Source organism: Aethalodelphis obliquidens, unplaced genomic scaffold, assembly GCF_003676395.1.
Source record: "Aethalodelphis obliquidens isolate GAN/ISIS:26980383/991018 unplaced genomic scaffold, ASM367639v1 scaffold91, whole genome shotgun sequence".
Taxonomy (NCBI): domain Eukaryota; kingdom Metazoa; phylum Chordata; class Mammalia; order Artiodactyla; family Delphinidae; genus Aethalodelphis; species Aethalodelphis obliquidens.
Genome location: NW_020838035.1, coordinates 3840037 through 3864162, shown reverse-complemented (window position 1 = coordinate 3864162; position 24126 = coordinate 3840037). Strand labels below are relative to the sequence as shown.

The 24126-nt window shown below is 43.6% G+C and overlaps 1 protein-coding gene across 8 annotated transcripts in view; it reads left to right on the top strand.

Moving 5' to 3' along the window:
* The window catches only part of NLGN4X (neuroligin 4 X-linked), a 344769-nt gene that overhangs the window by 29532 nt on the left and 291111 nt on the right, over window positions 1-24126 (top strand). For 4 of the 8 annotated variants that reach the window (XM_027095511.1, XM_027095514.1, XM_027095515.1 and 1 more), the window contains one exon: window positions 9280-9366. The exons of 1 other annotated variant lie outside the window; for it this stretch is intronic. The gene's annotated coding sequence lies outside the window, so the exon portion shown is untranslated. Of the gene's footprint in view, window positions 1-5606; window positions 5776-9279; window positions 9367-17673; window positions 17869-24126 lie in introns of all 8 variants that reach the window. 3 more of the 8 variants (XM_027095510.1, XM_027095518.1, XM_027095516.1) reach the window with 2 other exon arrangements.

Below are 24126 nucleotides of genomic sequence, written 5' to 3'. Positions count from 1 at the left end.
AGAGAAGGGAGGGTAAGACGGAGTGGCTGAGAGGAATCCTAGGACCCGCCGTACTCTTTGATACCTTGAGCTTGGAAGAGACACATTATCACTTCTGCCGCATGCTACCGGTCACACAGTCCAGACCAGGTACATTGGGGAAGGGGTCAACGGGAGGGTGTTGATACACCTTGGGAGCTAGCCTAGCACCAAAGCTTTTCCAAGGGAGACAGCTTGTGAGCTGCATCTCAGAGGATGGAGAGGAGTTTTTCAGAAGGGCAAAGGGGACAGTGGGTGAACACATGGACGCAGCAAGTGTTGCGTGAAGGGATGGGCTGAGCGCGCTTTCAAGTGCCTGTTGTTGGGTACAGACAATTAAACTGAAATCAGAGCAATGTAGGTGGTGGAACCCAATGGTCAAGCCAATGGATGTTCTTCTGTAGGCTGTGGAGAGCCCTGTCAGGGCTTCAGCAGCGTGGAATCATTCATGGAACGCCATCTTGGTGCTGGTGAATATGATTGAGGCAGGTAGCAGTGTAGGTAGACATTGAAGACATCAGGCTAATAATGTACATTAAGATGGAATGATGGCAGAGACTGCGGAAACGGAGAAGCTTTCACATTCCCCAGAGGCGCTGGGAATATGGTGTTGACGGGACCTGGCCTCCTGTTGGACAGAGAACAAGCCAAGGAAGTAACTGTCGGAAGTTGGGGTGATATTTTAGGTACTTTAACAAAGGGAAGAGAGAAGGCTCGAAGCCAAGGAGGAGCTCATCGTGGTCAGATGCAATATCCTCACGTCGATGACACTGATGGGGAACATGCTGTTTTTTGGTGATTAGAATGAAATGGATAGACTGTAAAAGATAATCATTATTTATTTATTTTAAATAAATTTATTTATTTATTTTTGGCTGCATTGGGTCTTCGTTGCTGCACGCGGGCTTTCTCTAGTTGCAGCGAGCGGGGGCTCCTGTTCGTTGCGGTGCACGGGCTTCTCATTGCGGTGGCTTCTCTTGTTGCGGAGCACGGGCTCTAGGTGCGCGGGCTCAGTCGTTGTAGCTTACAGGCTCTAGAGCGTAGGCTCAGTAGTTGTGGCTCACGGGCTTAGTTGCTCCGGGCCGTGTGGGATCTTCCCGGACCAGGGCTCGAACCCGTGTCCCGTGCATTGGCAGACGGATTCTTAACCACTGTGCCACCAGGGAAGTGCCAGATGATCATTTTTTAATCCTACCTATTCTCTCCCTCTCTCTTTCTCTTTCTTTTTTTTGGCCACGCTCTGCGGCACGTGGGATCTTAGTTCCCTGACCGGGGTTCGAACCCGCGCCCCCTGCAGTGGAAGTGCAGAGTCAACCACTGGACCCCCAGGAAAGTCCCTAATCCTACCTGTTCTCTTGATAGTCTTTTCCTTTTGAAACTGGTCTGACATTTTCATTATCAAGACCTTCTCAGCGGCTCTAATCGTCTTTCCAAAATCCTGTTGGTGCCCTGACACATATGCCCTGAAGGGACTCTTAAGAAGAAACATTTCTTTATTTACCCTCACATCCCTTCTGCTTTCTTTCCAGACAGCACACCTGGACCCCATCAGTTGCCCTCTGGAGGGGCTGACCACTCAACAAAGCCCTCTTCCTCCTTGGAGTTTCTCTGTAGCCTCTGGCGTGTTCATTGACCCTCCGCTAAGGGACTTCATCCTTCCTTGCATTCCAAAACTCTCCTCTCTGGCTTTCTTCTACTGCCTCTCTGTTCCTTTACTTAGCTTTTCTGAGTTCTTCAGTTCACGTTGCTCCTTAAGTTCCAGCTTCCAGACCATCCCGCATAGGTTTGTACGTACTCCTGGTTAACAGTGCCTTCCACCCCGGAGACCGCCCCGTCTCTACTTTTTGCTCTTGTAGTCCCCTCTCCCATACTGCTTGGGGAAAACTCTCCTGTGATTCTTTTCCTCATAGAGTCGAGAATACTTCTGACAACAGATGTGTGTGGTGTTCCCCCCTCCCCCACGGGTCCCCGCACACCAAGCTATTCTCTGTGACACCAGCTGGGTGTCCTGTGATTCAGTTCAGTCTGACACTAATATGGGGTTCGTACAGATTCCACAGATTAAGGACTCACAGGATGGCCCCCCGCTACCCACACTTCAGAAGCCAAGTGCAGGCAGTGGGTCCCCAGCTTACCCACAACCTTCCTCTCACTTGGCTATACATCGGAGAGTCTCATAACTTCCTCCTTGGATTCCATCGTTCGCTGGAACAGTTCACGGCACTCAGGGAAACGTTTCCTTAACGCTTTCCCGGTTATTTCATAACAAAGGCTAGGATACAGGATACAGATGAACGGCCAGATGAAGAGATCCAGAAAGCCAGCTGTGGAAGGAGCCTGACGGCAGGAGCTCCTGTCCCCGCGGAGTTGGGGTGCACCAGCCTCTCCATGTGGGGATGTGTTCCCCAACTAGGAAGCACCCTGAACTCTGGGGATTTTCATGGACGCTTCGTCACGTGGGCTTTACCGATCAGGGACTCAGCCTGCAGCCCATCTCCCTGTCCAGAGTGTGGACGGTGAGGCCAAAAGTTCCAGGCTTCTCACTATGGCTTGGACTCTGTGGTGCTCAGCCCCCATCCTGAAGCCACCCAGGACCCCACCAGGAGTCATCTCATTAGAACAAAGCACACTCCTGTCGCCCAGGAAATTCCAAGCGACTTAGGAGCTCTGAGTCAGGAACCGGAGGCAAAGACCAAATAGTAGAACAAAAGATGCTGCTAGTGTTCTTGTCACTTGGGAAATTACAAGGGTCTTAGGAGCTCCATGCTAGAACAGGGGGCAGGACTTGTATGTATATTTTCCACTATTTCACACATAGCCGCCCTTTGTCTATCACATGGGGCCACGATTCTGTTCCACTCACTCACTTTTTTTTTTTTTGCGGTACGCGGGCCTCTCACTGTTGTGGCCTCTCCCGTTGCGGAGCACAGGCTCCGGACGCGCAGGCGCAGCGGCCATGGCTCACGGGCCCAGCCGCTCCGCGGCATGTGGGATCCTCCCGGACCGGGGCACGAACCCGCGTCCCCTGCATCGGCAGGCGGACTCTCAACCACAGCGCCACCAGGGAAGCCCTCCACTCAGTCACTTTGACACGCATTATTGGCAGTCCTCTCTGGTACTCACCAGTTTCCACCAGAGGAGCCAGACCACCTGATACTTCCTAGCTGTGTGAATTCCAGTAGCTGATATTTTCACGTTTCTGTTTTCTCCTCTGTTAAGAGGGTTATACGAGAGTACCTACCTCTAGAGATGTTTGCAAAATAAGTTAATGAACCATCGAATGTGCCTTAAAATAGAGGCACACAGCCACTAGGGGCAGGCTTTTCAGATCATTTATCTTTGACCTTATGTTCCTCCTTGTCAGCCTAAATTATTTCACAAGGAATGGCTTCGTAGTATGCTTAGCATTCACTCCAGATTCCTTGCAGTGGCCTGTTTGCCTTTGCACAGAATGAGCTTCCTACCTACCTGCAAGCTCCACCCTGCAGTGTTCTCTGATGACTGCGCTGCTGGTCTACCAGTTGTCTTTCGGTTTCCAACTAAGCGAATTAGGACACGGCCTGTGCCATTCCCCCTGCCCTCTTCCCACTCCGAGTGGGCTGCATGCTCTGTCCTTTTCCTATTTCATCTGCTGTTTACTTCCTTCTCTGTGCTCACCCACACTCGACTGCATTTTTCCTTTTTGACCACGCGCGGTGTGTGTTTACATGTTTTTCGGCTTTTTCTTAAAATGTGTGTTTCATGAGTCCAGCCTAGATGGGGTACTCATTGGGTATTTGTTGAAGAAATGAGCAGTTGTTAGGCACTCTATAAATATTCATTGAGGGAATGAGAATATCAAATCTTGCTTGTTAGCAAGTGTTAGCACCCGAGGCATCACAGTTTTTTGAGACATGTAGCCAAGTCAGAGAGACTGAGAGAACACCTTTGATTATTGAATCAGTTTGTGGTCGGAGGAGTTGGTCTTTCATCTACGGGAAGATGGGCTCTTCCTTGATGGTTCAGGTTGGTTATAGGCTAGCATGATTTACTGAAACGTATGGGTCATTCAACGTACGTACGTGATTTGTTTCTAAATGCCTATTTATCTTTTAAAATCTTTGCCAGTATTCACATCCCTAGAATTTGTACACATTTTTTTTCTGTATTTTTTTCTTTTAAAGACAGTGTCGTAGAAAAGTTTCCCATGCTAGTCCATGCCTAGAAAATTTCAAGGCATATATTTTAGGAATGTTAAGGATTTTGGACCTTGACTAGTTTAAGTCTTACACGAAAGCTGTAAATATAGTCTGTGGCGCTGTTTGTTTCCACTGTTCACTGGATGATGACATTAGTACTTTTTAATTTTGTTGTAAAGATTTGCATCAAAATTAGAAACGTGGACAGGAAATGAATTTCTTGAGAGTTCATCCGAATTCTGGGGTGATTCGGGAGGAGTAGAACTGTGTAAAGTTGATTATCTGTATTTTCAGTTACTCACTTTAACTTCTCAGGAAAATTTTTCTCTGTTTCTCTCCACCCCCCGGATTTTCCTAATGCTAAAAATTAAACAATTTGAGCATTGCATAAAATTGGGAGCAAATCCAAGACAGAAAACAGATGTTTTATTAAATATGCATCTTTTCAAAAATGAATGTGGTTTGGAAGATTGTTCTGTTTGAGAGAAAGATAAAGTCTGGGTTAGATAAATTTGGGTGCAAGTTCAAGTGATTTATGTTAATTGGAACATTTATATATACATCTAGACATATCCAGGACAACCCTGCTAAAAACCTACCAATAAGTCCTCTTCCCATCTGAGCGTGCATTTTATTTTATTTTTTTAGCTACTCATGAACGTCTATCAAAATTAAACTTATTTCTCCCATTTTTCTTTTAGAAACTTAGCAGGTCATTGTGACTCAAAAGACAACTAAATAAATGATGAATGATAGTAGTTTTATTTTTTTTTTTAAGTTAAAATACCTCTGAAATATCTTTAGGTTTTAAAAAGAAGTTTAGATTTTCCTGTTTTTGTGTATGTGTGTGCAGGGCTAGATGCAGACCCTGGTCATGAGTGCTGTCGAAACCTTGGGACCCCTTAGGTGTAATCCTGGCACAGACTTCGTGAGGACCCTGGAGAGTCTAGTGTAGCTACCATCTCCTTCTTTCCCCATGACAAACGTGGGCCTCCTCTCTCTCCTTCTTCAAAGCCATCTTCCATGCCATATGCTAAGAGTTTCCCAGAGCTGCTACCTCTTCTGAGCATAGCCCTCTCTATTCCTTTATCTCTGGATACCGGACCTCCTGCAATTATATCTAAGTCCTCGCCTTGATGATGTTTTCCGCCAGGAGACAGCAAGCTCCTTGAGAACAAGGACTGTGCCACATTCATCTCTGGAATTTCTTTTCTATCCTCATACCTTGCGCACAGCCTGTGTTCAACGCACATTCGCGAAGTGAAATATCTTAGGATTTCTAGACAGAGTTTACTGTACATTATTTAGGTACCAGAGAATAAAATCATATTCGTAACCTATTGAAGAGTCCTGACTCCGTCAGTGTCCTCCTTTGTGAAAATATTTATACACTTTCACCTTATGTTCTAGGTATCTGTTTGACCTCCTACCCAGGGCGAATTGGAATGGCTGTGAATGTCTCTATGAAACCCCAAGTCTTTAGTTGTAAAGGTGAACTTATACGGAGAGGCTTCTTTGAAACATTGTCGTAGCGTGGAATAGATCATTCTTAGCTTCTACGTCCGATATTCCGCCAAAGGTCTGTATGCTTTGACTAGTGTATTCTCTGTATGGTAAAATTCCAATAAAATGACATAAGATATTTATGGTAATGTTTGCTAATATATTGGTAACTCATAAATATTGGTTTGCCTTGAGTATTTAATATCAGTCATCTCAGGCAATATTTGTTTTTACAAGAAGCTTTTATAGATGAGTCGATAACATACTAAGTACAGCGTAAGTCTTCACAAATGGTCTGTATACGGTAGGGTGTAGTTTCACATGAAGACAAATCATAAAATGTAATTTCTTATTAAGTTCCGAATAATCAGCTATCTGTCATCATATTTAGCTGTCCTCAGGACTTCTGTAGTAGGTCATCCAGCCCAGATTTACTGGTAACATCAATAGTGTTTTAATCTAGAGAACTGAGCCTTTAACCTTTGAAATACCTTATTAGCCACACGACTCTATCTTATAACTTAGCTTCCGATACATGAAGCAAAGCTTATTATTACCTCATGGACCCCCATGAATCATGTAGCAGAAAACAAATGAGAAAAATGAACACGTGATTACTTGAACATAGGTCAATGTTAGCGATCAGCATTCTGCTTAGATAACAGAGTCATGAGCAGCAAAATGCCGTAATAGGCGGGCGTAATAAATGGTCATTGCCCTTCTCTGACCCTTTGGTGTTTGGAGGTTTCTGCTACCAAAAGCCGTCTGGGAGAATGTTATGTTGTAAATTCACACATGTGGGGCTATCCTTTGGGAAGAAATAATAATAATAAAAAAAAAAATTAGAATGTATTTCGCCTTGCATAGCAGGAAAAATAGTAGAATTGTTACCGAACGCAGATTCGTCTGCCCTGTGCACAGTGAGGCCAAACAAACCGAAACTTCGGAGTTTGGAGCAGACAGAGGTTTACTGCAGGGCCACGAAAGGACCCAGGTGGCTTCTCTCCAAAAAACCCACAACTTTTAGCCACACATTTTTAAAGGCCCGGTGAGGGAGGGGCGTCCCGGGGTGTGCGTGTTCAGCTCCTGCACAGTTCTCTGACTGGTTGATGATGAGGTCACAGGGCAGTGTCACAGGGGCGCCGGTTGGTCTGGGGGCTGTGTGCTGGTGGTCATCAGATAGTTAATTTCTTCCATGTGGTGGTTTTTAGCATCTGAAAAAACTCAGGAAATAGGCATGAGATACACCAGGCACTTCAGAGAGGAGGTGCAGCAGGAGATGTGGGGGAGGGGTCTCTGTCCCGGGAAGGGCGCCTAGGGTCCTGCTCGGTTCCGGAATCTGTGTTGATGGTAGTGACCAGGGCCCAGTAAGAGAAGTGGAGTTGGTGAGCTAGGCAAGCAGGGTGGATGGAATCTTCCTGACATGTGAATTAAACCCTACAGGATGTGAATATTTTGTTCCATCAGTATCAGATTTGCAAAAAAAAAAAAAAAAAAGGAACTCATGCACATACTAGTTACTGAATGTTTCTCTCTCCCTTGTGCACCTAAAAAACACATACACGAAATCCAGCAAGCCAAGAGGCAAAGGAAGACTCACCCTAAGATAATAATTCAAATACATGTTTCTCAACACTATCCCAAGGCAGAAGAGAGTCATCTCCCAGACATAACTCGCTAATTTCTGTAGACCTCTCCTGACACACACCTAGTTAACTTTGCAGCTGTGAATTTGACAATTACCTGTGGGTGTGAACCAAATATGACCTCTGATGAAGTGACACAGAAACAGAGCCAATTTCGAAGTTGGGATATTAATCGTGCAGTGTTAGAATAGCTAATATCATGTGAGTGTTTGCTGTATGCATCACTCTGCAGTGAGGCTGTCTTTGGTCCTGATACCAGATAACCTTTTCGTCCCTGATGCAAACTGCGTCAGGTGTAGATTCCCACAGACTGGGGACTGAGCGTGGGGAAGAGAAAAGATATTAGTGGCTCCACCTGAGACGATATGCGCTGATGGCCGAACTACCTGCTTTGAGCCCTACCCCACTCTTGAGAGCTCTGTGATCCTGGCCAGTTCGCTAATACCTCCCGGATTTCGCTTTTTTAAAACAATGGAGATAACGCTCGCTCTTGTGCTCACTGAGAAGATTAAAAAGAGTCTGTGTGGGAATTACCTGGCAGTCCAGTGGTTAGGACTCAGCGCTTTCACTGCTGGGGGCCCCGGGTGCCATCCTCGGTCCGGGAACTACGATCCCGCAAGCCATGCTGTGTAGCCAAATAATAAATAAGTAGAGAGTCCACGTATAAAACGGTACGTTAAAGGGCGACGCACCATATACATGTTACCTGTTATAACAATTCCGATTCTATTTGGACGAGGAGGCGGCCTGATTCTGTGAAAAGCGTGTGGTCTTTGAACGCAGGATAGACGTAGGCCTGACTCTGCCTTATGGCTTCAACGTATCGTGTGAGCTAACGTCTGAATATCAGTTTTCCTAAATGCAAAATACATGCTATGCTACGTACCCTGCGCGGCTGTAGAAGGGTCAGGAATAATGAATGCAATTAAGATTGTTGGTGCGTATGAAGTCATTTCCACAAATATATTTTAACCAACAATATTTACTGTATAGCACAGGGAACTCTACTCAGTGCTCTGTGGTGACCTAAATGGGAAGGAAATCTAAAAAAGAGGGCATAGAGGTATACGTATAGCTGATTCACTTTGCTGTACAGCAGAAACTAACGCAACATTGTAAAGCAACTATACACACCAATAAAAAATTTTAAAAACACAGTATTTATGAAATAGTAACTACATGTTCTATCAAAACCATAATCAGACTATGACCCTGCCTTCCTACAACTTAATAATGGGCTGACTCATTAGCCATGAAACCCAAAGACTTTACGTGCTTGGTACTAATATGAGTACTGGTCAGTTAGAGCCTCGTTCTGTCGTATGAGAGCCGAGAGAACGAGGCAGCGTGGCTCTTGCCCATCTGACCCACTGCTGTAAGGGGGAAAAAAAAAAAATCTCTGCAGGCTGAGGATCAGTTCTTGCAAACAAACGCCATCTAACACAGTGAGCGGCTTTCGCAAATTAAATTGTGCAGGGATTTTAAATTCTTAATTTAAATAAACTACATCGAACGTAGGCACGGACTAAACTGATTATTCATCTTGGACGAAAACTTAATGGTGGCCGGGTGAAAGCAGGTGAGACGTAGATTGGTGACCTCCAGCTGTCTCGCTTTATTCTGAATTCTCTAATTGCCTGTGGACTCAACTGGTTGGATATAGAATCTCCAGTTTGCCATGACTGTGTAGGTGCCCTTTCTTGACTAGTTGCTTGAATTGTTAGGGAATCAGTTAAGAATTACTTTATGACACTACTAGCTAGTTTTTGTAATTACCCAAAAGAAAGCTTAGAAGGAATGTAACAAGGGTTTTGAAACAATGGCGCCAGCTCTTTCACTGAGTGTATTTCTCTCTCTCTGTCTCTCTCCCTGTCTCTCTCTCTGTCTGTCTCTCTCTCTGTCTCTGTCTTTCTCTCTCTGTTTTATTTTTACAGGGAAAAATGTGCTGAGATGGAAAAGAAATCAAGTGGATTTCCACGGTGGCATTTTTAAGAGCATCTTCTTAGAAAGACAATGTCATGGTAAGTATGAAAAACATAATCATTGGTCTCCGCTGGCTTATTTCGTGGATGCGTTTACAGCCTGGTTAATTCAAACCTGGCAGTGCTTTCAGATTACTTTGGTGGTAAACATTGTTCTCTTTTTAAAAATAATCTATTTGAAATTCATCGAAGTACAAAGCAGAGATTTCAAGCTCATTGGGAGTATACGTACTGGCATGCTTTGTGAGTTTAGAATAAGAATTATTTGTTTCTCCAAATAGCCACAGTGCAGAGTATATCTCATTGATGCGACAAGAAAGTCAGCCCTCCTTCTGAAATTCACCCTCATCCCTACTGGCCGCTGAAAACCCACTTTCTTCTACAGTAAGCATCTCAAGCCACTGGGGCCTTTGAATGGCCTCAGCATTTCATTTTATTGCTTTTGTGTGTAGCCCCTGAAGAGTGCGACCCAAAATATCAGACGTGCTTCTAATGCAGGCTGTGGGCCCACTGAGGCCACGGGATCCTTCTCTTTCTCTGAAAGCCAGAAACAGAGCACAGCCCAAGGAAGGGGAAATGGGTAGAATACTTTGACGATCTATGTTTGTGAGCATACGTTAATGAAGGTATTTTACAAGTCAAAATTGGGACCCTTTCCCCCCATTTAAATTTCAGAAAGGATGTGTTTCAATATATTTCAAGTAAACGGTGAAGACTTTTCATGGCTCAGCTGTCAATTCAAGCCCTGCTGAGGCCGTTTATATGATGACATGGATTAAATACTGGCTGTTTACCTACGTTCTTACCATTTTGAGTGCCGTAACTTCTAAACATTTTCCGGAATTTAGACCACCAGTGGCTTTTGAGTCTCTTCACAGTGAACCACCTAATTTCCCTATTCTTACTCTGTGACAAACTTCTGCACACCTTTCCTGGATTCTAAAAGATTGTCAAGGTCACGTCCTTCATTGAACTCCTATTTCTAAAAACTAGATTTCCAAACTCCTTTTCCTATTGCCTGCTATTAAAAAAGTGCTAGGTTTTTTTTCCCCAAAGGTAATTTGTAATGAATAAAGAAAGACTACTACTGTCCCCCTTTCTGTGGTTAACATGCAAATTTGGACGATGAAACAGATGAGGATATACAGTTCAGCAATCCGTAAGAGCACATTATGTAAATCCCTTTGTCTTCTGAATTTCGAAACCCCCTTTTTGTTTTTTCACTGTCATTTTCTTTTTTCAATCTGGAGGAGCATTAATATATAACCAAGGCATGAAGTTGCCCAAGTATTTGTCTTCCTTGTCGCACCACCAGCCTTTCGAACAGCAAGCCTACTATGCAGCCTCGATCGTAACCATTTCAGGAGCTGCCGTGCAAGGAGCAGTCAGTTTAACGTAACCAGCCGATCCTGGTTCTGAGGAGAAGTGGTCATAATGTGTCTGACATCAGACTCAGAGCTGTAGACAGCTTGGATTATGAAACCCGAAGGGAATGTGATATAAAGCACACCACAGGGGGAAGGAAATGAGAACTTATGAACTGGGGAAGACTCCTTATTGGGTTTTTTTTTAATTTTATTAATTTAGTTTTTATACAGCAGGTTCTCATTAGTTATCTATTTTATACATATTAGCGTATATATGTCAATCCCAACCTCCCAATTCATCCCACCACCACCCCCCTCCCCGCTTTCCCCCCCTTGGTGTCCATACTCTGCATCTGAAAGCACTGGGTGTTTATCCAGCTGTGCGTTTCTGCTAGAGTCTGACTGCGTCTCTGGTAAGGGCAGCCCTTTGGAGCGCCAGTTCTGGGGTGGGCTTGATGAGCGGTGATGCTGTGTTGGAACTTCATTGTCTCCTAAGGATGGCTTGGCTGAAAAACTAAAGACAAAATTTTGAGTTTTCCTTTCCCAGAAACCTCAAGACCCCAAGTGACAGCTAAAATCTCTGTGACTCTATTTTTTTTATTTTTCCCGCTCCCCATATCCTCAAGTCCATTCTCTAGGAGGTCTGTGTCTTTATTCCAGCCTTACCCCTAGGTTCTTTTTTTTTTTTTACATCTTTATTGGAGTATAATTGCTTTACAATGGTGTGTCAGTTTCTGCTCTATAACAAAGTGAATCAGTTATACATATACATATGTTCCCATATCTCTTCCCTGTCGCGTCTTCCTCCCTCCCACCCTCCCTATCCCACCCCTCCAGGCGGTCACAAAGCACCGAGCTGATCTTCCTGTGCTATGCGGCTGCTTCCCCCTAGCTATCTACCTTACGTTTGGTAGTGTATATATGTCCATGCCTCTCTCTTGCTTTGTCACAGCTCACCCTTGCCCCTCCCCATATCCTTAAGTCCATTCTCTAGTAGGTCTCTGTCTTTATTCCTCTCTTACCCCTAGGTTCTTCATGACATTTTTTTCCTTAAATTCCATATATATGTGTTTGCATACGGTATTTGTCTTTCTCTTTCTGACTTACTTCACTCTGTATGACAGACTCTAGGTCCATCCACCTCACTACAAATAACTCAATTTCGTTTCTTTTTCTGGCCCTCTGTGACTCTTTAACTGGACTGATTGTCATTTACAAGGGGTACAGGGTTCAGTGGGGAAACACAAAGACCTGTGAATCAGGGCATTTCTGTTGTTATCCAGGTTTGCTGCTCATTAGCATGTTTTCGATGGTCAGGCTTCTGACATGTTTAAATAATAGAGATGTATGTATTTATTCCCTTTTCACTATGGAGAATTTGTGATTATAAATGAAGAAAAACATCTGTCTAGGAAGCAGAAAGAATTCATTAAGCCTACTGAATACTTGAACGTTTCAACTTATGCCCGTTGGATCTAATTCTGCATACACCGCTGACTGAACCCTTTCTGGTTTTGTAACCCTGTTTAAGGAAATGCTTTGCAATGGATTTTCGTGGTCATCGGGGATGCTATTGGTGAACTGATGTTAGACAGTCCTTAATTTTTTCCCAAAGATGGCTTAGTTCAGTTCGAAACTGACAACCAAGAACAATGCCTTTCAAGGCACTCCTGGAACCATGATTTTCATTTCTAAGTGAAGGGATCGAGGGATGAACCAGAATTAGGATATTCGGCATTTTATGTTTGGACTGAATTTGCTAGTCTGTTGAAGATCCTGACATTCAGGGTTATGCTAGGGGCTAATACATTCGAACATTGAGGTAGTTTGTTTATATGCTACTTAGTTCTGGACACACATTGTCCAAATGTATCTTTTATTAAAACATTTTGTGATTCCGAGGGACACAGATTAGTTATGTAAATCAATTTGGTATAGTAACTGAGTTATAGACTTAAATACAATGCTAAAAATAATAATGTTAAATAGTATAGGGCTTCCCTGGTGGTGCAGTGGTTGAGAGTCCGCCTGCCGATGCAGGGGACACGGGATCGTGCCCCGGTCCGGGAAGATCCCACATGCCGCGGAGCGGCTGGGCCCGTGAGCCATGGCCGCTGAGCCTGCGCGTCCGGAGCCTGTGCTCCGCAACGGGAGAGGCCACAGCAGTGAGAGGCCCGCGTACCGCAAAAAAATATATATATAAATATAATATAGGTAATATATAATTATGTATAATATAAATATTTTACAAATATAACAATCAACTAATATAAATAGAAATTATTTGGGGGCCTCCTTGATCCGTTTCTTCTTAACTATTATCCAAACCCGTAATATTACCTCGTACCAATACTACACTGCCTATTTTTTTCCTAGTTTAATGCTTCCTTTCTGCCGAAAAGGTATATGTTAGACTGGAAAAAAGGGGCAAATGTATCATTAACGAGATCATCTTACACTATTTATAATTGTTTTTTTTTTTTTTTTGGCCATGCCATGTGGCATGCTGGTTCTTAGTTGCCCAATTAGGGATCAAACCCTCACCCCCTGCAGTGCAAGCGTGGAGCTTTAACCGTTGGACCGCCGGGGAAGTCCCTATAAGTTTTTTTTTTATGCATAAGCTAATTTTGTTTGGCTTTTGGAGGCGATCAGTAAACTCAGTCTTGAGTACGTGACCATGGAACACGACCTAGGCTAAGGTGAGCCAGCTGTGGCCTGTGGGTGACTCCGTTTTTAGGAGTAGCGCCTTGTATACGATGATCTAGAGGAAGGGAATGCTTGCTTAAGCACAAGCAATTATTGTGATTTTTTAAATTTTGCTTCACTCAACTTTTTTTTTTTTAATAAATATTTATTTTATTTATTTATTTTTGGCTGTGTTTGGTCTTCGTTGCGGTGCGCGGGCTTCTCACTGTGGTGGCTTCTCTTGTCGTGGAGCACGGGCTCTAGGCGCGCAGGCTTCAGTAGTTGTGGCGTGTGGGCTCAGTAGTTGTGATGCGCGGGCTCTAGAGCACAGGCTCAGTAGTTGCGGCACACGGGCTTAGATGCTCCGCGGCATGTGGGATCTTCCCGGACGAGGGCTTGAACCCGTGTCCCCTGCACTGGCAGGCGGATTCTTAACCACCGTGCCACCAGGGAAGTCCCTTGCTCAACTTTTTAATGAAGTGCATTCCATACCGTTAAAACCAGGGAGTTCACTGATTCCATCTGTGTGTGTGTGTGAGAGCATTGGCAAGCCAGGTAATTCTGACTCGGCATGCTTCCTTGAAGTGGGTAATTAATATCAAGAGGGAATGGAATTGTTTTGTCTTTCTCTGGTAGGCAGTTGAATGTCACACACTTGGGCGTGCTGTGGACCTGTAGTAAATATTAACACAGTATATTTTTGTTGTAGATGATTAAGGATCGTTTGCCTAAGCACACGCCTTTAATATGCCCTACTTCTTTTCCCTTTCCACGATGACTGCTGAAATAAGATTTTCCGTTGTGTTCCTACATATTTATTTAAGCATGATGTGGGGCATTGGGGAACATAGAACACGTAGGACTTCAGTGAGGCAGCATGTAACATAATCTACATGAGAACTGTTAGCTCATGGGACTGGAGACATGGTCCCGTTCCCTTACGTGAACCTTCCCAGGCTCTTTCTTGGCAGGCGATTGGAAATTTAAGTAGAGAAAATTCAGTCTTCTTTGTTCCTGTCACAGCACAAGGCATGTAGAAGGTTCTCAGTAAATGCTGGATAAATGCAGTTCAGCATGCTTCACACTGTAGTTTAACAGGGACAGGTGCTTCCTGGAAACCAGTAGCCATAAGGTCTAGCTCGGGCTGAGGAGTGCAAGTGGGCAAGTGACCTTGGACTGGTCCTCTTACCCCCTCCTGTGCCCTCAGCCTGCGTCATGCCAGCTTTATCCAACTACACAAAGGTCCTGTCCTGTGCAAGACGTTTCCCTGCACATTGGTCCAGAGCTGCCCAGCCTCTGAGTGGATGAGGCTCTTTTCCATCGTGCAGAAAATCCTTCTGAGACCCTTTCATATCAGATGGAGAAAACAAAGTCATTCCGGCCCATGTTAGTTATGCTTTAGGAAACCAGACATCTTCTTTTCACCCAGGGATGAATCGGTATTATTTCACTCCTTGCATTTTGTGGATCTGGGTGGAGAAGAAAATATATGCCGTGGCTCCTGACATCTTTCTACGGGTGATAACTTGGAAGCAGTGGAGTGTTGATTCTAGATATTTTTTTTTTTCCTGCTATTTGTTCTGGTCTGGTTAATATGCATGGAAGAATATAAATTATTTAGCATTGACTTATCTGTAATTAAGTCTTCGAAATAGACTATGATTTTTAGCTGATATATTTTCTTCTCAATTACTTAGAGAATATAAGCCTTCCTTGGGGAATGGTTAGTCTTTCAATTGTCCTTTTAATGGTAATTGACTGGCTTGTTCAAATGATGCCGTTCTGGGAAGAAGGTTAACAAAATCTGGCAAGGTAATACGCAAATGGTGTCCGATGAGCACTCTGCGTCCTGGATACGTGTCCTGATTAATTTCTCACCTTCCCAAACTTGCAGGTTCATCATGAGGGTAAACTGGGAAATACATCAGCTACGGAGTTTAAATTTCCTAACAGGTGGTCCTTTGGTCTCTTTTGTGGCTGGTATTAACATGGAGACTTTTATAATCCATAGTTAATTAAAAATCTCAACTAATTTAATTCTTTTGATATTGTAAGTTATATTTTTAAAATATTTAAACCAAGTACTTGCTCAAAAAGCCATGAATGAGGGTAGATTGAGGCTGAACATGGAATGGTCATTTGTTATTTTATGCTTGGAAATGTCAGATTGTCGTTGGAGCATTTTACTGAAACCAATCCCAGTATTGACCGTTGTTTCCTGTAGCTTAATCTCCTCGGATATTTTTAAATCATTACCATTTCAGTGGTCAAGTCTTTGAACCCGTCTCTGAAATGATGTGACGTGAACCATTTAAAATTTTTTTTGAAGGGAGTCAAGTAGCACAGGATGAGCGAGGATCCAGGGATATCTGACCAGAATTGAAGTGATTTGAGGATAAAGTCCATTTCATCGCATTGCCTTTTAAAGTACAGAGACAGCAGTGGAAGTCATTTTCCACAGTGGCGCCGTCTTGTGTCTGCACAGCTGAAGATCAATGAATTGATCTTCTATCTTCAGGATAAATTGGAATCATTCTTTTTCAAGTTGAAATGGCTAAACTGCTTTGGAAAGAAACATCAAAATGATGTGATGTTTCAGGACTTAGGGAGACCACTGTAAAGCTCTGGTGGTGTAGACTTTCTCAGAAATGTTTTCCGCTAGCTGCCGGTTGAGAATCTTTCTGATCAAGTTCTTTCTAAGGGCCCCTCTATTGGGAGATGCAGTGTCAGTCTTTCACATCTGAAAGGCCACCCTCCTGAAGCCTCACCGCTACATCTGCTGTATTTTTCTCAGCCAGTCTTCTTGAAGGACGAAGAAGTCAAAATGCATTTTCCTCACTTTCCACTCTTTTTGCAATCTATTGATTTCCTACTGCCACTGTAACTGGTGATCTCAAACTTAATGGTTTGACACACAGGACACATTGTTAACAAATTCAGTTCTGGAGGTCAGATGTCTGGGGCAAAGACCAGTGTCAGCAGGGTTGGTTCCTTCTGGAAGGTGTAGGGGAGGATCCATTGTGTTGCCTTCTCTCATTTCTAGCGTACCTTGCTTGGTTCATGGTCTCACATCCCATCACCACCTCTCTCTGCTTCAGTTTTCACATCTCCTTCTCTGACTCTGACCCCTGCCCCCTCCTCTGAAGGACCTTGTAATTCACTGGGCTTGTGCAGATAACCCGGGGGCATCTCCCCATCTCAAGACCCTTAATTTAATCCCATCTGCACAGTCCATGTAAAGTTCTCTGCCAGGGAAGGTTGCATGTTCTCAGGGATTCTGGGAAGTCAGAAGCAGATGACTTTGGAGGGCATTGTTCCACCCGCCACACTTAGAAGGCTATGATCCTGTGAGTGCCAGGAGATACGTCTCACCTGTCACCTTCAGGGACCTCTACACCATCCATCTCCTTCATTGGCATGCTCTCTCCTCCATCTCTCTCTCTGTTTTTTTTTTTTTTTTTTTTGGCTGTGCCATGCGACATGCGGGATCTTAACTCCCTGAGCAGGGATCGAACCTACAGCGTCCCCTGCAGTGGAAGCTCGGAGTCCTAACCACTGGACCGTTGGGGAAGTCCCCTCTCCTCCACATCTTTGACAACATTCTTGTTTCTCGTTTTCCCCCCTTCCTAGCATCCTCTTCACTTCCTTTCTTCCCTACGCCCCTTCCTTCTTCTTTGCTCCTGTCCCTTTGGAATCTCGCCCTCTGCCCTTGATGGAGGCTGTGTGTATGAGATCCTCACGTGTGTGAACAAAGACTGGGGGCCTTTGACCTCAGGCTCCCCTCTCTACCCCATCTCTGACATCCCTCCACTTACACTCTGTCCCAGGCATGTCATACCATTCAGAACCTTCCAGACCCAGCCCTGTTCCATTTCAGACCTCCATGTCTCTTGCAGGGATGCCCCCCCCCCCTTTCCTCCCTCAGCTGACCATTCTTGCAGCTGGAAAAATTCATTTCAACCTTCTGATTCCATTTGCACCTGGACACCACTTCTCAGGGAAGCCTCGCTCCTCCCCTAAAATCCATTACTGAAGAGAGCATCTCCGTGATAATGGGGTCCCCCTGCCTCTTGAATGTCTCACTTCTCTCCTAGACTCAAAATCTAAGTATTGGAAATATTTTATATTGCTGTAACCCTCACCTCATCTGACACAGTGTCCCCTACACAGTGAAAAATTATTGATCAAATTAATGTCATGATAAACTAGTAGCGACGAAGACTGTGTTTAGAGGTAATCTCACTGTGCTGCCCTCAGTCTCTTATACTTTTATGTATTTGTATTATTTCCGTAGTACGTGTATCTGTGTAAATTATAACAGATTATTGAAGAAGTCACGATCCTCTAGAGAGTTCTTTGTGCCTCCTGCTAAAACTGAGCAAGTCTATGCGGAGTTGTCAGAAGAGGGCGGGTTCCGGATGACCTGAGCGCGCCTCATTCTGCACGTATTGGTCCTCATATTCCTGAGCGCTATCGATGCCCAAGGGAGGTGAGAATTATGTTCCGTCCTGAGCACAGAGAATGATTGTTGCTGTCACGCCAAGGGAATGAGGCAAAATATTGGTGTCTCCTAATGCAATAGTGATTTCCTCCAAGAATGCTTTGCCTTCACTTTACTTAAAGAAAAATGTCGGCCAGGGTGGTGGAAATGAACGGATAACCTTGTGCTTGCGGGTAGGACTCTGCTCCAGGGAAGATACTAAAGAGTAATATTTTCAAAATACCATCGAGAGATGAAAGTGAACTTTAAAAAAAAAAAATGCTGTCAGCAGTTTAGACCTTCTGAAGGTCATGTGGAGAATTGCTTAACTGGAGTTATTGCAGCTATGAGCACTAACTTTTTTGAGGAATGGCCTAGGCAAAGATTTTTTTTCTTAACCCAGTTCTGCTGCTAACTTTCTTTTTATAAATAGTAAACAGACATGTCCGAAGTTAATGATAATAAATGGACACATTACATTGGAACACGTTCATCTTAATTTGTATCCTGGTGTAGTTTTTTGTTTGTTTGTTTATAAACTTATTTATTTATTATTATTATTATTTTTGGCTGTGTTGGGTCTTCATTGCTGCACGCGGGCTTTCTCTAGTTGCTGTGAGCGGTGGCTTCTCTTGTTGCGGAGCATGGGTTCTAGGCACGCGGGCTTCAGTAGTTGTGGCTCACGGGCTCAGTAGTTGTGGCTCGAGGGCTCTAGAGTGCAGGCTCAGTAGTTGTGGCACACGGGCTTCGTTGCTCCGTGGCATGTGGGATCTTCCCGGACCAGGGCTCGAACCCGTGTCCCCTGCATTGGCAGGCAGATTTTTAACTGCTGCGCTACTTGGGAAGTCCCTGGTGTAGTTTTATAAAGGAAGGTTTAGTTGAGGCCTCTCCCATGTGGAAATTCAATTAGTCCTTTTGTTCTCTCGAAGGGCTATTGTTTTAATTTCTAAACTGAACTTATTTCCTAAAGGTACACATTTTTTTTTGAGCTACGTATTATTATTATTATTATTCCCATTTTACAGATAAGGGAGTTGAGGCCCAGAGACGTTAATTAACTTGCCCAAGGGCACACAGCACACAGTGGTGGAGCCAGGATTGGAATTAAAGCTACACATTTAATTTTCTAAGACAAAAGGAGCTAAATTTACTTAAAACTTGAAGGACTCTTAGTGTCTGGACATTAACTTATCAGTCATTTCCTATGTACTCTTAAAAAGGTAGCTGCCGGGCTTCCCTGGTGGTGCAGTGGTTGAGAATCCGCCTGCCAGTGCGGGGGACATGGGTTCGAGCCCTGATCCGGGAAGATCCCACATGCCGCAGAGCAACTAAGCCCGTGCGCCACGACTACTGAGCCTGCGCTCTAGAGCCTGCGAGCCACAACTACTGAAGCCCGCGTGCCTAGAGCCCGTGCTCCGCAACAAGAGAAGCCACCGCAATGAGAAGCCCGTGCACCGCAATGAAGAGTAGACCCCGCTCGCCGCAACTAGAGAAAGCCCGCGTGCAGCAACGAAGACGCAACGCAGCCAAAAATAAATAAATTAAATAAATAAATTTATTTTTTTAAAAAAAAGGTAGCTGCCTTCAGCATGGTAACGATTAGATGACAGGGAGTAGTAAGGAAATGTCTCTGGGAAGGAAGAAAGGATCAAAGGGAGACCGCATCTCAACCCTGTAGGGCAAGAACAAGCCACCTCTTTCTCCGTCTTCTTTTCTGCCCACGACACGAACCCGAGCCTTGTCGCATCTCTGTGATTTGCAATTGCTTTTTAGTCCTGAGAGAGACGTAGTTAGTTGCCCCCTCCAACTGACGGATCTGAGAGGTCGGGCTTCAAGTGCCCAGTGGTCATGATGGATAAATCTGCCATCAGTGACAGCCGTGTAATAGGGTGTGAACCCAGCACTGATCGCATTGGGACATTTCAGTCAGAGCACCCTCATCCACTTATCAGACCAAGGTGCCCCCTCATGCACACCACGAGATTGCTCTCCTCGTATTGGAATGCCACAAAACTTATACAAGTAGCAACATTCTAAATTTTAGCCTACTATCATGGTTTTAAAAAATGAGTTACTCTGAGCCCTGGACACTCACAGGAGATGGTTGACATTTAGGATACTCCAGTCCCATGTGTCTGGAATGACCTTGATGGTAAGATGACATGACCTGAAGCCTTATCCATTACCCTTGAGTTTATTAACGTTTCGTTACCTTGGTGAACAAAATCTGCCTTTTTCCCTTGTCATGCTATAATCAGTGGTTTGGTGTCTTTTAGTTGTTAGTCTGTGGGAGCTTTCTTAGCTCAGGACTTCAAAAGATTGAGTTGACGTTCTGTCGTTGCCAGTCCCATGGAATTTAGGTTTCCGCCATTTTCCCTGAGTTAGTAAACTATTTGAGCACACGTGTGCGTGGTGTGCACGCACACACCACCACACCACACACCTACAAAGATGAATATATGCTTCGCATTTCTATATTTTACCCTTTTTTTAGAAAAAGTCATCGAAGGAGTGTTTTCGTCCCAAGCTCTTTTGGACTCCAAGCATGACGGGGAATCATGTGCACCATGGTTCTGATGGTGGCCACCACTACGTTGCAATACTCTATTTCAAATAAATGAGTCAGTGCCCACTAGAATAATTTTGCATGCATGTGTTGCTTGACACTTTTCAAACTTGCCTCCATAGTCATGGTTTTATTGGGTTCTAGCAACAGGTTAGGATGGCATATCTTGTCCATTTTCCACGAGTACATCCTGAGGTGTAAGGGCTTGAAATGGTTGCTGGAAAAAAGTCACCATGGGCTCATTTCCGGTGATTATCTTCTCCATTGTGTACAGAAGGATCGTAGGAGATGGTGCCTTCCCACAGGGAGTTGAGAGTGGCAAAATCGATATATTAATGCAGATAGGAATCCACCTGTACTCACAGTAAAACATGTTGTGATACTTCGTCAAGTATCAGAACTCAGTCGGTAAACATGATCGCATTTAATCACGCTAAGTTATGTCACATAAGCAAGATGGGCTAACTGCCCTTCTTAAGATGTTTTACAACATAGAATTCTGGTAACGTATCCTCATCTGTACCCCAGCCATTATTTTTGGAGTCACAAGTTTTCTGCATTTGTGTGACCAAATGATGGGCATCCGTGCTTTATTGCAGGCGGGCACAGAATCCGCAGTAATATGTGAGAACACATAGGGAGACAGCTAAGACTTATCTATCTCCATGAAACCCTCTGAATTCTGTCAGCCTCAGTCATCTTCCCCCCTTTTAAATTCTGGGTGTATGAAATTTAAAAGATGCCTCCTGGTGTTCTCTACAAAGTTCTGGAGTTCCTACCATCAACCAGCAATGTTTTCGTGTTCAAAGGATATGATTCTGCCTGCGTTGTCTGCTGTGATTTGACCATTGACTAGAATCATTCATAGATCTTGACCACACATCAAGGTATTATGCTTGTGTCATCAAAAATGATGATAAACAGAGTATTATCTTTTTAATTTATTTTTATTGAAGTATAGTTGAATTACAGTGTTGTGTTAACTACTGCTATACAGCAAAGTGATTCTGTTATACATTTACATACATTCTTTTTTCTATTCTTTTCTATGATGGTTTATCACAGGAGGTTGAATATAGTTCCCTGTGCTCTACAGTAGGACCTTGTTGTTTATCCTTCCTATATATACCAGTTTGCATCTGCTAACCCCAGACTCCCAGTCTATCCTGCTCCCACGCCCCTCCCCCTTGGCAACCACAAGTCTGTTCTCTATGTCCATGAGTCTGTTTCTGTTTCATAGGTAGGTTCATTTGTGTTGTATTTTAGATTCCACATATAAGCAATGTCATATGGTATTTGTTTTTCTATGTCTGACTTGCTTCACTTAGTACTGATGATCTCTAGGTCCATCCATGTTGCTGTAAATGGCATTATTTCATTCCTTTTCGTGGCTGAGTAATATTCCATTGTATATTTGTACCACATCTTCTTTATCCATTCATCTGTCAGTGGACATTTAGGTTGTTTCCATGTCTTGGCTATTGTAAATAGTGCTGCTATGAACATTGGGGTGTATGTATCTTTTTGAATTAGAGTTTTGTCTGGATATATGCCCAGGAGTGGGATTGCTGGGTCATATGGTAGCTCTATTTTTAGTTTTCTGAGGAACCTCCATACTGCTCTCCATAGTGGCTGCACCAACTTACATTCCCGCCAGCAGTGCAGGATGGTTCCAAATAGGGTATTTATTTAAATGAATCATATTCATTTAAGTAAGTGTTTGCCCCCATATCATCATTTCCCCTTGGACTTTGCCACCCTAGCATTCTGCCTCCTGAATTTGGCCTTCTCTCTTTGGGTTATAAGTCATAGCAGAGGCTAACAATTACATAGCTCTTCCTCCGTGCTAGCACCTATTCCAAGTGCCTTTTTTTTTTTTTTTAATAATATAAATTTATTTATTTATTTTTGGCTGCGTTGGGTCTTTGTTGCTGCACGCGGGCTTTCTTTAGCTGCAGTGAGCGGGGGCTACCCTGCGTTGAGGTGCGCGGGCTTCTTGTCGCAGTGGCTTCTCTTGTTGCGGAGCATGGGCTCTAGACTTGCAGGCTTCAGTAGCTGTGGCACGCGGGCTCAGTAGTTGTGGCGCATGGGCTCTAGAGCACAGGCTCAGTAGTTGTGGTTCACGGGCTTAGTTGCTCCGTGGCCTGTGGGATCTTCCCGGACCAGGACTCAAACCCGTGTCCCATGCATTGGCAGGTGGATTCTTAATGACTGCGCCGCCAGGGAAGTCCCTGAATATTGTATTTTCTAGAGATACAAATGAGATTCTGACTCAATTTTTAAAAAAAAATTTATGGAAGTATAGTTGATTTACAGCATTGGGCCAACCTCTGCTGTCCAGCAAAGTGACTCAGTTATACACATACATATTCTTTTTCATATTATTTTCCATGATGGTTTATCCCAGGAGATTGGATATGGTTCCCTGTGCTCTACAGTAGGACCTTGTTGTGTATCCATCCTATATATACTAGTTTGCATCTGCTCACCCCAAACTCCCGATCCTTCCCTCCCCCTCCTCCCACCCCTTGGCAACCGCAAATCTGTTCTCTATGTTTATGCTGACTCAATTTTGATTAAAGACCCCTGGGCTGAGTGCAAACACTCATGGCCATTATGAACCCTTTAGACATAAAATGAACAGAAGATACAGCTTGTGATCTTGAATTGATTGGATGACAAAGATGGCAGAACGTGAGGAAATTCACTGAGGAAACGTCAGAGCTCAATGTTGCCAAATGTATTTTGATGAGCATCTAATATACCTACCCTCGTTCCTGCTTCCAGATAATTTTTCTGTGTAAATTTTCACTTTTAGTCCTATTTCTTACTTTTTTGAGGTTGGTTTTATTTTCCCCATTTAAAAAACATATTTTTATCAGAGTATAGTTGATTTACAATGTTTGGTTAATATCAGGTGTACAGCAAAGTGATTCAGTTATATGTACATATATCCACTCTTTTATTTTTTTAAAATTATTTTCCCATATAGGCCATTGCAGAGTATTGAGTAGAGCTCCTGTGCTCTACAGTAGGTCCTTATTAGTTATCTATTTTATATATAGTAGTGTGTATGTCCATCCCGATCTCCCGATTTATCCCTCCCCCTCCTTTGGTGACCATAAGTTTGTGTTCTACATCTGTGACTCTATTTCTGTTTTGTAAATAAGTTCATTCATTTGTACCCTTTTTTTTTTAGATTCCATATATAAGCGATATCATATGTTATTTGTCTTTCTCTGGCTGACTGAGTTCACTCAGTATGACCATCTCTAGGTCCATCCATGTTTCTGCAGATGTCCTATTTCTTACTTATTTAAAAATTGTTTTAATCCTTTTTAAAATTTTGTTTGGCCATGCGGCATGTGGGATCTTAGTTCCCAGACCAGGGGTCAAACCTGCGTCCCCTGCAGTGAAAGCACAGAGTCTTAACCACTGGACTGCCAGGGAATTCCCTTTTTTTTTTTTCTTTTTTCTTAGAGGCATCTTTGCCAGATAAAAATGAAGAAAAGAAATTAAATGCTTTAGGATTTGATATGTACATGAAAAACATTACATCAAGCTATTTATTCAATGACTTTGGAAAGCATGTAATTCAATGTAATGAATTCTATTTCATGGAGTGCATTCTCCCTGCTTCAAGGTGGTGTAATACCACCTAATTTGTTTTTTATTGAAGTATAGTTGCTGTACAATATTAT